This window comes from Felis catus, chromosome C2 (assembly GCF_018350175.1).
Source record: "Felis catus isolate Fca126 chromosome C2, F.catus_Fca126_mat1.0, whole genome shotgun sequence".
Taxonomy (NCBI): domain Eukaryota; kingdom Metazoa; phylum Chordata; class Mammalia; order Carnivora; family Felidae; genus Felis; species Felis catus.
Window position 1 is genome coordinate 91,502,317 of NC_058376.1, and position 14,482 is coordinate 91,516,798.

Here is a 14,482-nt window from a genome sequence, read left to right on the forward strand (position 1 = left end):
AGTGTTATAAGGCTATTTACAGGTTTTATTTTTGCATTGATATGCTGCTGTTAGATCATTTAACTGTCCTCTTTTTTTTCTTTTTGTATTATTATTATTATTATTATTATTATTATTATTATTATTATACCGTAAGCAAAGGCTGCCTCTTTAGAAAAGTAAAATAGAGATTAAATTCTGGAACAAATCACATTTATTAAGCAGTTTAGTGAGAACCTTCTCAAGAAAAATCAAGAGTGTGATAATTGCATGTACTTTGGTTTATAGACACCCAGGTAGGGGGGGCAAACCTCAAGGAGCATAAAATGCCTTTAACAGGCTGCAGCATCCAGCCACTCATGAATGCATGATTTCTAATTACTTTTGCAGTTTGTCACTCTTTAACACAATCAAATCTAATTGACCAGAAAATTTTGGTTAGATTGTACTAAGCTATGGCTAAATTTTTACTGTTATTATTCTGGTTTCTTTGTGAACATCTGAACTTTACTGCATCATTAAACCTTAAATTAGATTTTGATAATAAGAATGTTTTACAAAATTTTTCAAACAACTGCAATATTCACACAGGAGCTACTGTACTCTTAAATCCACTGTCATGTCTTTAAAAAAATACTTTAGACCCATTTTTTGCGGGTTATTAAAAACAATGGCAGTTTAATTTTAAGTAAACACTCCATTTGAAAGCCTTGCACACAACAAATGCCAAATGCTAAAGGTGAACTTATGTTAAGTGCATATCAGAGCATCTTTTGTCACATGAAAGGAATTAAAATCTGAGGGTTCTCAGCTTCAGAATTACTGATAAGGTATACATACAAGAAGGGTGGCAATTAACTACCTCAATCTAGATTCTGCATTACTTTTTGTTTATGTTGGGAATCAATGATCTAAGCAATAGATCAGACATTCTTGTCATTAATTCTCTAAGCCTAGAAAGATAATAAAGGAATAAGTGAGCTTATGGTCTAAACATCTATTTTGTCCATATACTCAATGCATAACTAAAACACTGAAGATAAACATTCATGAATTTATTCATAAACATATATGACTGTATTCATTGAAGAGAATAAAGAAAATACTTAATCACACTGGTGAATTTTAAATGCCTCTATAATAAACAAGATTAATAGGATGTGAGATAGCATCATTAGAAAGCCTCCCTATTTAGCTTTCCTTAAACTATATCTGCTAATATTTCCAGTTGTATGTTTATTCTTATTTTCCACAATATGTGTAGAGTTCAGAGAACATTGTGAATGTTTTGGGGGAAAAAAAAAGACCTTGTATTTTTTGTTAATGTCAGATGTAGGTCAGTCAAGGAACAGATCTAACCAGTTCTAATCAGTTTGGGTATTGACATCTGAGTACTTCAGGTTTGACTTGGCTATCAAAGAAATGAACAGTGAATATTTAAAGTCATTACAACATGGCTGGACTATAACATCTAATGTAAAAAATTTTAAAACATTATTTCAGGATATGTATCTTAGAAAGTAATAGTATGTACTAACACTTCGAAAAATTATCTGAGGTATGCTTACACCTCACACAATGCACCCATTCTCAAAACTAATCATACCTGAAGTAACCTGAATAGGACTATAAATGCATATGATCCTGAATAAAAAGCTATATAAATAATATAGAAAGAAGCAGCTATTAGAGGGGCCCAATCAAGGGCATAAAAATTCTAGTTTCTTCTAATTCTCCCTTTGTCACTGAGATAACACATGTGGCTCCCTACAGTCATGGGTTCAATTTCTTATAGACATAAATTCTGATTTAAATTAAGCCAAAGAGAATAGATAAGACCCCCAGAGTATATTGACTTGGCCCACTTCCCATCTTCCACTAGGCTCGCTGCCTAATTGCCATTAGCATCTGATGAAATGTACAGTAAAGGTGGTAAAAAGAAATAAATAAATGCCATTGCTATAAAAAGGAAAATGCAAAAAGAGCAAAAACTGAGGGAGCTAGAATATTATATTAGAAAATATAATTAAACTACAACTTTAATTTTGTCATATAAAATAGCATTTTAAAATATTAAAACATGACTCAAAAGAAAATACAACTTCTAAACACTACTTAAAGAATCAAAAAACTAAAAAAAAAAAGAATCACAAAACTAGTCTCCAAAAGGTTCTATGACTCTCCTTTAGATATTCACATGATTTTTTTAATAAGTTATACCCATTAAGAGAGAAGTTGCTAACCAGTAACTCACAGGCTAGATTTTATTCTCAGATTATAGTACTAGATTCAAAATTCTCATTCCAGGTCAATTAATAACAATAATAATAAACCCTCAGAATAATAAACTGATGTTTCATTTAAGTATTTTATGGTCAAATCACTTTTGTTCCTAATTCTAATGTACAATTAAAGGGGAAATTCAAACTAAAAATTTTATTTTACTTGTTTATCTTCAATTACTTAAAAAGGAACACAACAGAGCTCAACGCAAACCATAACTGCTTTACATAGTAACAAAATTTTACAACCATGTATTGAAATGGAAATGACCTAGAATTGATTCAATCCAATGGCCAAATTTAATCCTCCTCTTGCTTCCCCCTCCCCCACACCACACAATTTACTTCTTTCTCCAGCTTTAAAGTGTTTGAATCTGAATGGCTTTATGAGACCACAGGCTCCTTCCAACAGTCTTGACATTCTCTACTGTCTCACACCCAGATACTTCATCCATTTGTATTACATGCTGGAACTCAAGGCACGTAAATTTGTCACTTTTCTCTGATTTATTCTGACCCCTTCAAATTCAGAACTAAGGGAATACTCAGAAGGTTAAATGATTTGTCCACGTTCCTAAAGTATGTTGGTAGACATGCTGGGTCTGCTCAGATTTCCTAGCTCTTGGTTCTGTGCTGCCTTTTGGGTCTTTGTATCATGGATGCCTTGTAAAGTTTCATGTGTAGTAAGCCTAAACCAGCATTTGAACATTAACTGATGCTAGTGCCTTACAGAAAAACATATTTCAATCAAAACACTGGCATCATCCTTTCAAAGTCAGAATGTTTCAAGAACAATACACTCTCTTTAGATATATATTAAAATTCTAATGTCTAGGACACCTAAGTGGCTCAGTATGTTAAGCATCCAACTCTTGATTTCAAGTCAGGTCATGGTGTCCTGACTTCCTGATTTGTGAGTTCAAGCCCCACATTGGCTCTGAACTGACAGTGTGGAGCCTGCTTCAGATGGTCTCCCTTTCTCTCTGCCCTTCCCCAACTCGCGCTCTCTCACTCTCAGAAAATAAATATTTTTTAAAAATTGAAAAAAACCCTCTAGTGCCTAAATTGAAGTTTACAGTCTATATGTGACTGTATACAGACAGACGTTCCAAAAAGTTAACCTGTACAAACTTGAAATAAATAAGCAATGCAAAGTCATGCTGAATCATGGCACAAACTGTATTGTTGTCATTTTTCAATAAAATCAGTGGGCCAACCTAAACTAAAAAAAAGAAAAAGAAATAAAACTTTAAAAAGAGACTAATTTGACTACTTATAATAAAATTTACAGTTGTATAAAAATGATTTGATACTACAAATGTAAGAAAATTATACCAATATCAACAGCCACAACAGAATTAAAATATTTAAAACAATTTTTTAATGTTTTTTTTTTGAGAGAGAGAGAGAGAGATTGTAAATGAGGGAGGGGCAGAGAGGGAGACACAGAATCTGAGGCAGGTTTCACACCCTGAGCTGTCAGTAAGAGCCCGACACGGGGCTCAGACTCAGGGAGTGCAAGATCATGACCTGAGCTGAAGTTGGACACTTAACATACTGAGCCACCCACAGATCCCTGGAATTAAAATACTTAGATAATGCTATCTAAAGAAATGTATTCAAGTCCATGAAATAAAAGATGAATAGGAATTGGAATGCATAAGAATTTGCCACAGAATAATGCTCTCATTCTTTCCCCCCAAATAAGCAGTTTTTGGCACATAATAGAGGTATGCCAAGTCACCTTATTAAAAGTTGACTCAAGAGTAAAAGTCTTACATTCTAATTAAAGTAATTAGGTCTTACTTCAGTCGAATGATCCTAGTGCAAGCAGAGGGTCTTTGTAGGCTACAGGACTCTGACAAGCTGAACCCAGGGCTCTTCATCCAGGTGCCTAACAGTCAAAGCTCATTTCCTGTTCATAAATCAAAAAACAGAGGTGATCAGTTTAAATTGGGAGCTGTATTAGATAATTTATCAGTTGGCTCCTGAATTTCATTCTTTAGTTAATCCTTTTTAAAGTTACTTTATCAGTTCTTTTTACTGTAAGCAGCCTGAAATTATTCACTCTTTTTGCAAAAATGTATAATTACACATTTTTTTTAAAGAACAACATTTCAAGGACAAATGTATACACAATCAGACAAATACTTTTCTCTCTTGCTCTCATTTTTATGTTTTATGTGCCTTAATTTAGCTAGCCTAACTGGCACGCTTACCTTGTGCCATCTACTAAGAAACCTAATAAAAGATAAAGTGGAAAACAAATAACTGGACAGCAGGTGATATTATCTGTTTGGGGAGAAAGGGTTAAACAAAGGAAAAAAAGTGTAGTAGAAAGAGCATAGCTAAGACCAAAAGCCTGGCTCTTCCAGTAAATACCTGTGTAACTATGGGTAATTTCTGTAACTATTAATTTCTTCACTTTAAAATTAGGGTGAAAATAGTTAATTTGAAGATCTATTGCGAGGAGTAGAGACATTGTATGCAATGTGCCTAACACATTGCCTAACACATATTAGATGCCCAATAATGGATATAAAGCATTTCAGGAGATTGACAGACTTTTGTTATTATTTTAGATCCCCTAATACTAAAATTAGTTATCTACATTTCATATTTATGGGCTGTGATATTAATAAGGCCATAATTTTGGGGTGCCTGTGTAGCTCAGTCAGTTAAGCATGCAGGCTTTGGCTCTGGTCATGATTTCATAGTTCACAAATTCAAGCCCCCGTCAGGCTCTGTGCTGACAGCTCAGAGTCTGGAGCCTGCTTCAGATTCTGTGTCTCCCTCTCTCTGTCCCTACCCCACTCACGCTGTCTCTCTCTCTTTCAAAAATAAATTAAAAAGACATTAACAAAATAATGCCATAATTATAGAGCTACTTATTTTTACTTCTCCTATTTTTATATTTTGACCTTAGCTTTGCAATATCTGAAAACTGTACAGTGTTTTATCCTCCTTTTAAAATTCCCCACAAATTATTCATTTTCTTCAGTCAAAGTCAACTTGCAGTATTGCACAAGCTTGTGACTCCTTGTGTTTACTTTCTCGTTGCTTTCCTAATTTTTTCTCCCACATTTCAAAATCATATATCTCCCTTAAACTTTAAGTAATAGTAAATAATGTGTCATAAAGTACTCAACTACCAAAATAGAGAGTGAAATAAAATTTCCGGATTTTTCTCTTAAATTTCTTCTGCTTTCAGGAAAAATTGATTCAGGTAGTTCCTGCAGATTTATCCAATTTTGAAGTCTCATCCAACCCTTCTTTTTCTTTTCTCACCAATTTCAAGCTTCTTGATAACAGTAACCTAACTTGGTCAATACAGCAATGAGAAGCTTTGTGGACCCACTTATTTTCAAATAAAGTTCTTGGCTCAAGATTAGTGACATTATATCATCAGTATAGATTCATATCCACACATACACAAACACACATAGAGACAGGACATTTTAGAATATCTCATTTGTGGGGAATAACTGTGATGTGAAATGGGGAGGATTGAAGATAACTACTAAATTCTCAATTTTTATTTAAAAATACCTCAATATTCTATCCAAGCTTGGGCAAGAAATTGATTACTGTCTTAGTACAAATGTAGGTTTCTGCTCTCCCTCAACACTGAAAATGAAGGAGCCATTATAAAAATGATATTGGCATGCTCATGGAGACCTAAGTTGTCCAGCTACAAGTCACAGGCCTGAGAATTTACCCATCACCTTTCTCTTGGTATCTAACTAGCTAAAAATGGCATGCTGTCATCTGTATCTCTGCATTTGATTAAAAATCAAACTGTGTAAAATAGTTTAGATACTGAAAAGTCATATTTCATCTTGTCCAAAATAATGCCTTTGATCAACCCTTGTTTTTTTAAACCACGAATTCAGGATTTTATTTACTAAGTGAAATAAAATCTAGTTTCATGTTTTGAAATGCATTATTCAAGATGTGATTTTCTCAGGTTCTTAGGGAAACTTGCCTGAATTTCTTCCTTGTGGATCTTTCAAATATCATCTAAAGTCAGAACAATGAAATTAGAAGGAAGCTTAGAGATCATCTTATTCAAACACTCACACCAACACATACCATCAGCTCCACTAGATGTTTAATTTGATAATAGACTCCACTGAGACCCTATATCCAATGTTTTAGGAATAAAATCTCAGAAATAAAAAGCTCCACTTGTCTATGGAGGTTTTTTCTTTATACAGACTATTAAATGGTATATACCTGTATCACAAAGACAAAATGGTACCACTCCCTAGAATTTGCCCTGAGTTCTTATAATGTCTTGATACAAACATAACATACTAATTTTGGATCTTCATAAGTATATAAAAACAAAACAAAAAACCAAAACCAAGCAAAACAACAACCCAATACAACTATTATACAACTTAGCAAATTTTCTGTGAGTTTATTACTAACAATCGTTCTTTTATAAGGTTACCATTTTACTAGCTTATGGAGGATGACTTTTCCTAAAGTTTTCTTCAAGCCACTCTACTGATCAAGAACTAACAAAAATTTCCTGTTGTCAACCATATAAATTTCATTTTCAGTTTAATGCCCTTTGAAAAGCCCACTATGAGCTAAGAATTTTAGAATATCTCATTCGTGATACCTGTATATGGCTTTGGAATTCTGTACTATCTTGATACACCTGAGATTCTTGAAGGCAAGGGCTATGCCTTGGTTAGCTATGCCCCAGAGACCTATCACTGTGCCAATATAGAGAGTATGCATAATAAACGCATAATGTTAGTTATGCATTTAATAACATTTAATAAATGCTAGTTAAATGGCATCTGTGGCTCTTAATATTTTCAATCCTTTCCATATCACAAATCTCCTTGCTGCCCTTTGGAAGAATACAGTGTTCCCTCCATGCATTTTCTCTTGCTGGCCTTCCTTTCTAAGACATTTATTTTGCTCTCTTTTGCCTAGTTTCTACTCATTCTCCAAGATTCACTCATATCATGAAATCTCTTCCAGCCTAGGAATTTAAATTTTTTGAAGTCTATATTATAGTGATCTAATCTTTTGAAGAAAAGTATGCTTCTTATATATATTCCCCCAAAGCTCTCAGCTCAAAGTTGGACACACAGTTGCTGGCTACTGTACAGGATACAGATAATTTGTGAGCCAGGAAAGGTACAAGTAACTCATAGATGAATCAGATCAGGGATTGGCAAACTACAGTCCACAGGCCAAATTCAGCCCATTGTCTGTTCTTGTAAATAAAATTTTACTGCACAGAAAACACATCCATTGTTTCTGTATTGTCTATGGCTGCCTTCCTACTATAACAGCAGAGTTGAGTTGTTGCAACAGAGACTGTCTAACCCACAAGTCCACAACCCTATAATATTTACCATCTGCTCCAATTCAGAATAAGCTTGCCAATCAGTGTATTAGTTCTGTGGTTCTCCAGCATGGGCTCCAGAAGGGATCTGGCCCATTCACAGCCTTAAGCACTGTGGTTAGAAAACACTGTATAATCCAGTTCTTAAAGTGTGATCCCTGGACTGGAAGCACCAGCATCACCTGGGAACTTGTCAGAAATGCAAAATCTTAGGCCCCATCCAGACTACAGATTTGAAACTCTGAAGATGGAGACAGTAATCCATGTTTTTAGCAGAACTCCAACTGATTCTAATCACACTCAACTTTGGGAACTACAAATCAGATAAAGAGAGAATCATTTATTAGCACCTGGCCATAACGACTTGGCCTGGTTATAGCAGATCCAGTTTCTTCAGCTACTAGTAGTGTGTACAGAGATTTTTAAGTAATTAAAGGATAGAAATTATGTTTCACCTGTCCTGAAACATGGCACGTTGAGTTTACTCTGAAAGAACACTATAGAGCAGGATTACTTTGATGTGGGAATTGCTTTAGCACTTTCAGTAAATGTTAATATAGCTATGAGCTGTATATCCGAAGGAAAGACAATATACCAAGTGTCAAAGTGTAAAATCTATCCAATTTAGATTGAAATATCAAAGCAATATAGCAGATAAGATCCAGTTTTTATAGGACTGCCTGTCAAGACAAACCTTTACACAAGAATTCTCAGCAGGGACACAGGCAAGCAGACTACAGCTCAGTATGGGACCCTGCTAATCAAGGATTCGTTCCAACATGTGTATCCCAGCTCTGAGTCTCAGATGTGACCAGACAGCACTTTCCATGATAGTGTGTGGGTAGAAATAAGGAAAAATCACCACCAAGCATTGTGGAAGGTAGCATTTCCCCTGGAAAAACAATATATAATTATGTTATGTAATATATACAATTTTCACAAAATAATGTATGTTTAAACTTTACAATAAATCCTCCTTCGTGATTGTTTCCATCTGAAACACAGACTAGACTAGCAGCTATGGCTAGGATGTGAAAGGGTTATAATCCACAAAAAAATAATAGCAAGGTATTGATAAGAGACGAGCAAGATGAAGTTATTTCTTCTGGGAAGAAATGTGCCTCAATGTATTATATTTAATGCGGAAAGCCTGGTAGCTGTACCAAGAAACAAACAGTAAAATTATTTGACCGATGAAGAGTCTCTACATAAAGGTGGAAAGAAATATGTCAATCAATAAGAATAAACTACTGGGGCACCTGGGTGGCTCAGTTGGTTGAGAGACAGACTTCGGCTCAGGTCATGATCTTACGGTTTGTGAGTTCGAGCCCCACATCAGGTTCTGTGCTGACAGCTCAGAGCCTGGACCTGCTTTGGATTCTGTGTCTCCCTTTCTCTCTGCCCCTCCCTCACTCATGCTCTGTCTCTCTCTGTCTCAGAAATAAATAAACATTTTTTAAAAAATTTTTTAAATAAAAAAATAAGAATAAACTACTGACTGACAGCTTCTAGAAAATTCACACTTCTTAGTCTTAAAAAATCATTGTTTCTACATGATCATTATTTCTCTTTTGAAAAGTGGCATTAGACTTCATATACCTAAAATCTACATAAACATTTATTTAATATCCAGTTAAGAGTTTTTATTTGGACATGTATCTATGGAAAATAGGAAAAGCATTCAGATCTTCTGTGTATTAAAAAAATGGGTAATATGGACCTGGATTTCACACCTACGAATTTAGTAAATGGGCATTGTTTAGACTATCTATTAGAATTCTGATTCAGAGATTTGAAATTCACAAATTTAAATCAAAGATTAATATGCAGTTTGGTACATTTATGCATAACACAGCCCCAAATCAAAGAGAAAGCACATATAATCATCCTTCAATATAGGGACTAAAAGCCCATGTAAAGATAACTGATATGCTTCACTTGGAAATAATTCACAGTGGGGAGACATAATACCTATCTAGAAGGACAGCAAGTGAGTCACAAATAGTGTGAACCAAGGAGGCAGCAGAGGCTGAGTAGGTTACTGAAAGTAATTAGAAGTAATGCTCTAAAATTTTAAGGAGTGGAAAATTAGGCTCAATGTTAGAAACCTTTCATACCAAGTCCATTAGCCTCTAGAATCAACCTCCAGCTGAAGCTTCCTCAACTGAGTCATTTAAAATTAGACAAGAGCCTGTCTTTGCCAAAATACCATAGAGAATTATTCATAGGGAATGATTAGTGGGATGTACTAAATGAACTTTTTTTAACTCTTGTTTTACATATCTGTCATGAATTCACACACATTAAAAAACATAGTGACAAGATGAAAATGCTCTGATGATCATTCTTACTACTATTACACCATATGAAATTCATATTATTTTTATGTTTTTCAAAACAAGATAAAGATGATGGGATAAAAAAACAAAAGGTAAAAACTTCTCTTAAATAGTCTATTCAAAATATTAAATTCAAGGAAATGCTATATTAAAAGATAGCATGTTTATTCATAAAATTTGCAGTTAAAACCATATTTAATTACTAGCAATGTCCTAGTATACTGCATAACAGTTGACAACCAACAAATACTAAATGAATGAATAAGTGAACACCTCTCCCCACCCCCACCATAGATTGACTCTCCCAAGATTTACAGCCTTGAGATGCAGCCTTATTGTAGTTATTAATTACCGAGACCCAAGCCAGACTGCCTGGGCTCAAAGCCTGGCTTTGCAAGTTACTAGCTGAGTATCCTTGAACAAATAACTTAGTCTTACTATGCCTCAGTTCCCTCATCTGAAAAGCGAAGAGAAATTACAACAGTAGTAACTTGCTCTTAGGGTTTTTGTAATTATTAATGAGTTAATAGCAGTAAAACACCAATCTGTTAGATAGTAATCACTCAGTAACCACAAGATATCATTATTATTAACTTCTGCTAGTTTGTATAGTGACCACTATAAATTTTAGGAAATTAGTCTAGAAAATTTCCAAAAGAACATTTGGAGTGACAAGCTGCAGATTCTTGGTACATGACATACGTACCAAAATGCTACTAGAAATCAGTCAGTTCCTACATAAGAATAATTAAAGAAATAAGAGATTATTCCCACTCATGTTAAAAAAAAAAAAAAAAAGACTGACCCTTCCCTCTCAGACCATGTGTCCATTCACAGACACTTAGCCTTAGGCTTTGTACTGTATATCAAGTCCTAGATCCCAGCCAGGCAGCCCAACAAGTTATTACTAAAAGGTAAGGTCACTTTGGCTTTCTGGATTTCACACTTACAATGCTACCACCTCTGCCAGTTATTTATAAATATAAACTATCTGATGCATCAGGGATAACTGCTGCTTGGTCAATTAACTCAAAATGATATTAATTTCAGTTCCAACTAAACCATGAGCTCTATGACCTTGGGCAAGTTGTTTAATCTTTAGGCTTATTTTCTCATCTGTAAAATGGGAACATTATATTAATTATATCATCTCATATGGTTATATTAGGGATTAAGAAGGAAGCAATTAATGAAAAATGCTTTTGAGTACTCTGAACAGAGACTATTTAGGTTCATATGCTAGCCCTAATATTTATCAGCTATGTGTGCTGGGGCACCTTGCTTAGTCCCACTCTGCTTTATAAGTGCATAGAAAAAGACTACCTATTGCTATTTTTAATAGCTTTACTGAGATATAATTTATACAATATATCCATTGTGTCTAATTCAATGGGTTTTTTTAGTAAATTTATATCATAATGCAACCATCACTATAATCCAATTTTAGAAAACTTATTTATCTCCAAAAGCTTCCTTATGCCATTTATAGCCAATCCTCACTCCCAATCCTAGCCCCAGAAAACCACTGTTTGGTCATTTTTGGATATATAATGTTATAGTCATATAATATGTGATCTTTGTTTCTGGTTTCTTTTACTTATATTTTTGAGGTTCATCACATCATAGTTTGTATCACTACCACATTCCTTTTTATTGACAAGTTATATTCCACTGTATGGATGTAACTGCTATATAAACAAACAAACAAACAAACCCTATAACAAGGAAAGATCTAAATATTATTTTCTTTCCAGACTGGTCTTTAAGATTGTGTTTGATTTGAGGACACTCTTTCATTGTTAAATAGGTAGGAACCTTTAGAACTTCATCTGTTGCCCTGTAATTAAGATTACAACTAGACTAGTGACAATAAACTGAACACATTTCCAGACTGTCAATATGTTTCATGACATATATCCTTTTTTCCCATTTCTTCCAACTATCACCATCATTTCAAATCTGTGACTCACCATTCCCTTTAAAGGCCTGTCTCAAGTCATTATTCCTTTGATGTTTTCTATGGTTTCTTGGGACACTTTATATACTCAACAAATATCTTAATATTAATGTAAGTCAGTAGTATGCACAAGGGAGAATAGCAGGGACTCTAGGATGTGAAAAACCACCAAGAGGGGATAACTGTCCATACAGAATGTGTAGAGAAAAAGAAAAGACTAATGGTGGGATTTTAATGAACTTCAACTTTTAAAAGGTGGTAAGAACAGGATTCATGTAAAAGAAGTGGTAAGAGTGTAATAGGGTTACAAGTGCAAAGGAATGAAGAGACTCACCAATGTGAAGAGGTTTAGGTAACACATAGTGAAGTAACATAAGCACTTGGAGCATGCTCATTGGCTCTGAGGAATGAGGATGCTTGAGTCTATTTAGGCTGGCAATGGAAATAAGTGAAGCTACTGGACATAAAGCAATGAAGAGTTGCAAAGACTGGTAAAGTTAGAAGTAGCAAGACTAGCAGACTGTTGCCATGTGGGATGATAAGTTCAAGGATGGCCATTCTTCTTTGTCAAAGAATCCCAAAATGAAGTTAGGGTAGGTCTCAATTTTTGAATGTCACACATTTTTTAAAAAACACACTGTGTATAAAATTACACACTCTGAGCAAGTGGGATTTATCCCAAATACTCAAGGCTGCTTTCAACATTCAAAAATCAATTAATGCAATTCATTATATCAACAGTCTAGAGGGAAAAAAATATACATATATATGTATGTATTTATATGTATATATATACCTATATATACATATAAATACATACATATATACATACATACATAATAGATGGAGAAAAAATATTTGGTAAAATCCAACACCTATTCATAATAAACCTCTCAGCAAACTAGGAACAGGGAGGAACTTTTTCAACTTGATAAAAAAACATATAAAAATCCTGCAGATGACATCATACTTAATGATGAGAATCTAGATGTTTCCCCTCTATGATCAAGAACAAATGAAGTATGTCCCCTCTCCTAATCCTTTTCAACATCATATGGGAAGTCCTAGCTAATGCAATAAGACAGGAAAAGGAAATAATATATTTACAGATGAAAAAGGAAGACACGAATCTGTCTTTGTTCATAGATGATATGGTTGCCTTATGGAGAAAAAGCGAAATAATCAACAAAAATTTCCTGGAACAATTATAGCAAAGTTGATACACAGGAGAATATACAAAAGTCAATTGTTTTCCAACATGGTCACAATGAATAAGTGGAATTTGAAGCTAAAAAAATACCATTTACATTAGCACCCCAAAATGTACTTAAGTATAAATCTAAAAATACACATACAAGATCCATATAAATAAAACTATAATACTCTGATGAAAGAAATCAAAGAACTAAGTAGATATTCCATATTCACAGATAGGAAGACTTAATACTGTCCATGTGTCAGTCCTTTCCAACTTGATAGATAGATGCAGTGCAATCCCAATTAAAATCCTAGCAAATTATTTTGTGGATATTAACAAAATTATTCTAAAGTTCATAAAGAGAGACAAATGATCCCAAATAGCCAACATAATATTGAAGAAGACCAAAGTCAGAGGACTGATGCCACCCGACTTCAAGACTTACAATAAAACCATAGTAATCAAGACAGCATGGTATTGGTGAAGAAATAGATAAATAGATCAATGAAACAAAATGGAGAGGTCACAACAGATCTATCTATCTATCTATCTATCTATCTATCTATCTATCTATCTATCACAAATAGATCCACACAAATATAGTTAACTGACCTTTGACAAAGAAAGAGGCAATTCAGTCAAGGAATGACAGTCTTTTCAGCAAATGGTATTGGAATAACTAGACAGTCATACGCAAAAAAAAAAAAAAAAAAAATCAATCTAGATACAGAAATTACAACCTTCATAAAAATTAGTTCAAAATGGATCATAGACCTAAATATAAAATGCAAAACTATAAACCTCCTTGAATATAACATAAAACAAAATCCAGATGACCTTGGATCTGGCAATGACTTTCTAGATACAACACTACGGGCATGATCCATGATAAGGAATTGATAAGTGGGACTTCATTAAAATTAAAAATATACTATGTGAAAGCCACTATCAAGAGAATTGGAAGATGGCCACAGACTGAGAGAAATATTTTCAAAAAAAACCTGTTATCCAAAATATAGAAAGAACCCTTGAAACTCAATAATAAGAAAATGGGTAGTCCAGTTAAAAAATGGACTTAGATATCCAGTTCAAAGATCTGGATATCTCACTAAAAAGATATACAAGTGGAAATAAGAATTATGAAAAGATGTGCATCAGACATCATTAGAGGTTCATCAGTTGTTATAAATGTACCACTCTGGGTATGATGTTGATAGTGGGGAGGCTGTACATCCATGAAGAAAAGATACATGGGAATCCTCTGTACTCTCTGCTCAATTTTGCTGTGAATCTAAAACTGCAGTACTGCACTATAAAAAATAAAGTCTATTAATTTAAAAAATAACTGAATTAAAT

General features: G+C 34.0%; 1 protein-coding gene across 9 annotated transcripts in view; it reads right to left on the bottom strand.

The window, feature by feature from the left end:
• NAALADL2 (N-acetylated alpha-linked acidic dipeptidase like 2) overlaps positions 1-14,482 on the bottom strand; it is a 1,340,454-nt gene that overhangs the window by 1,021,610 nt on the left and 304,362 nt on the right. For all 9 annotated transcript variants that reach the window (XM_023260390.2, XM_023260391.2, XM_045036390.1 and 6 more), the window contains one exon: positions 4,068-4,176. The gene's annotated coding sequence lies outside the window, so the exon portion shown is untranslated. The remainder of the gene's footprint in view (positions 1-4,067; positions 4,177-14,482) is intronic.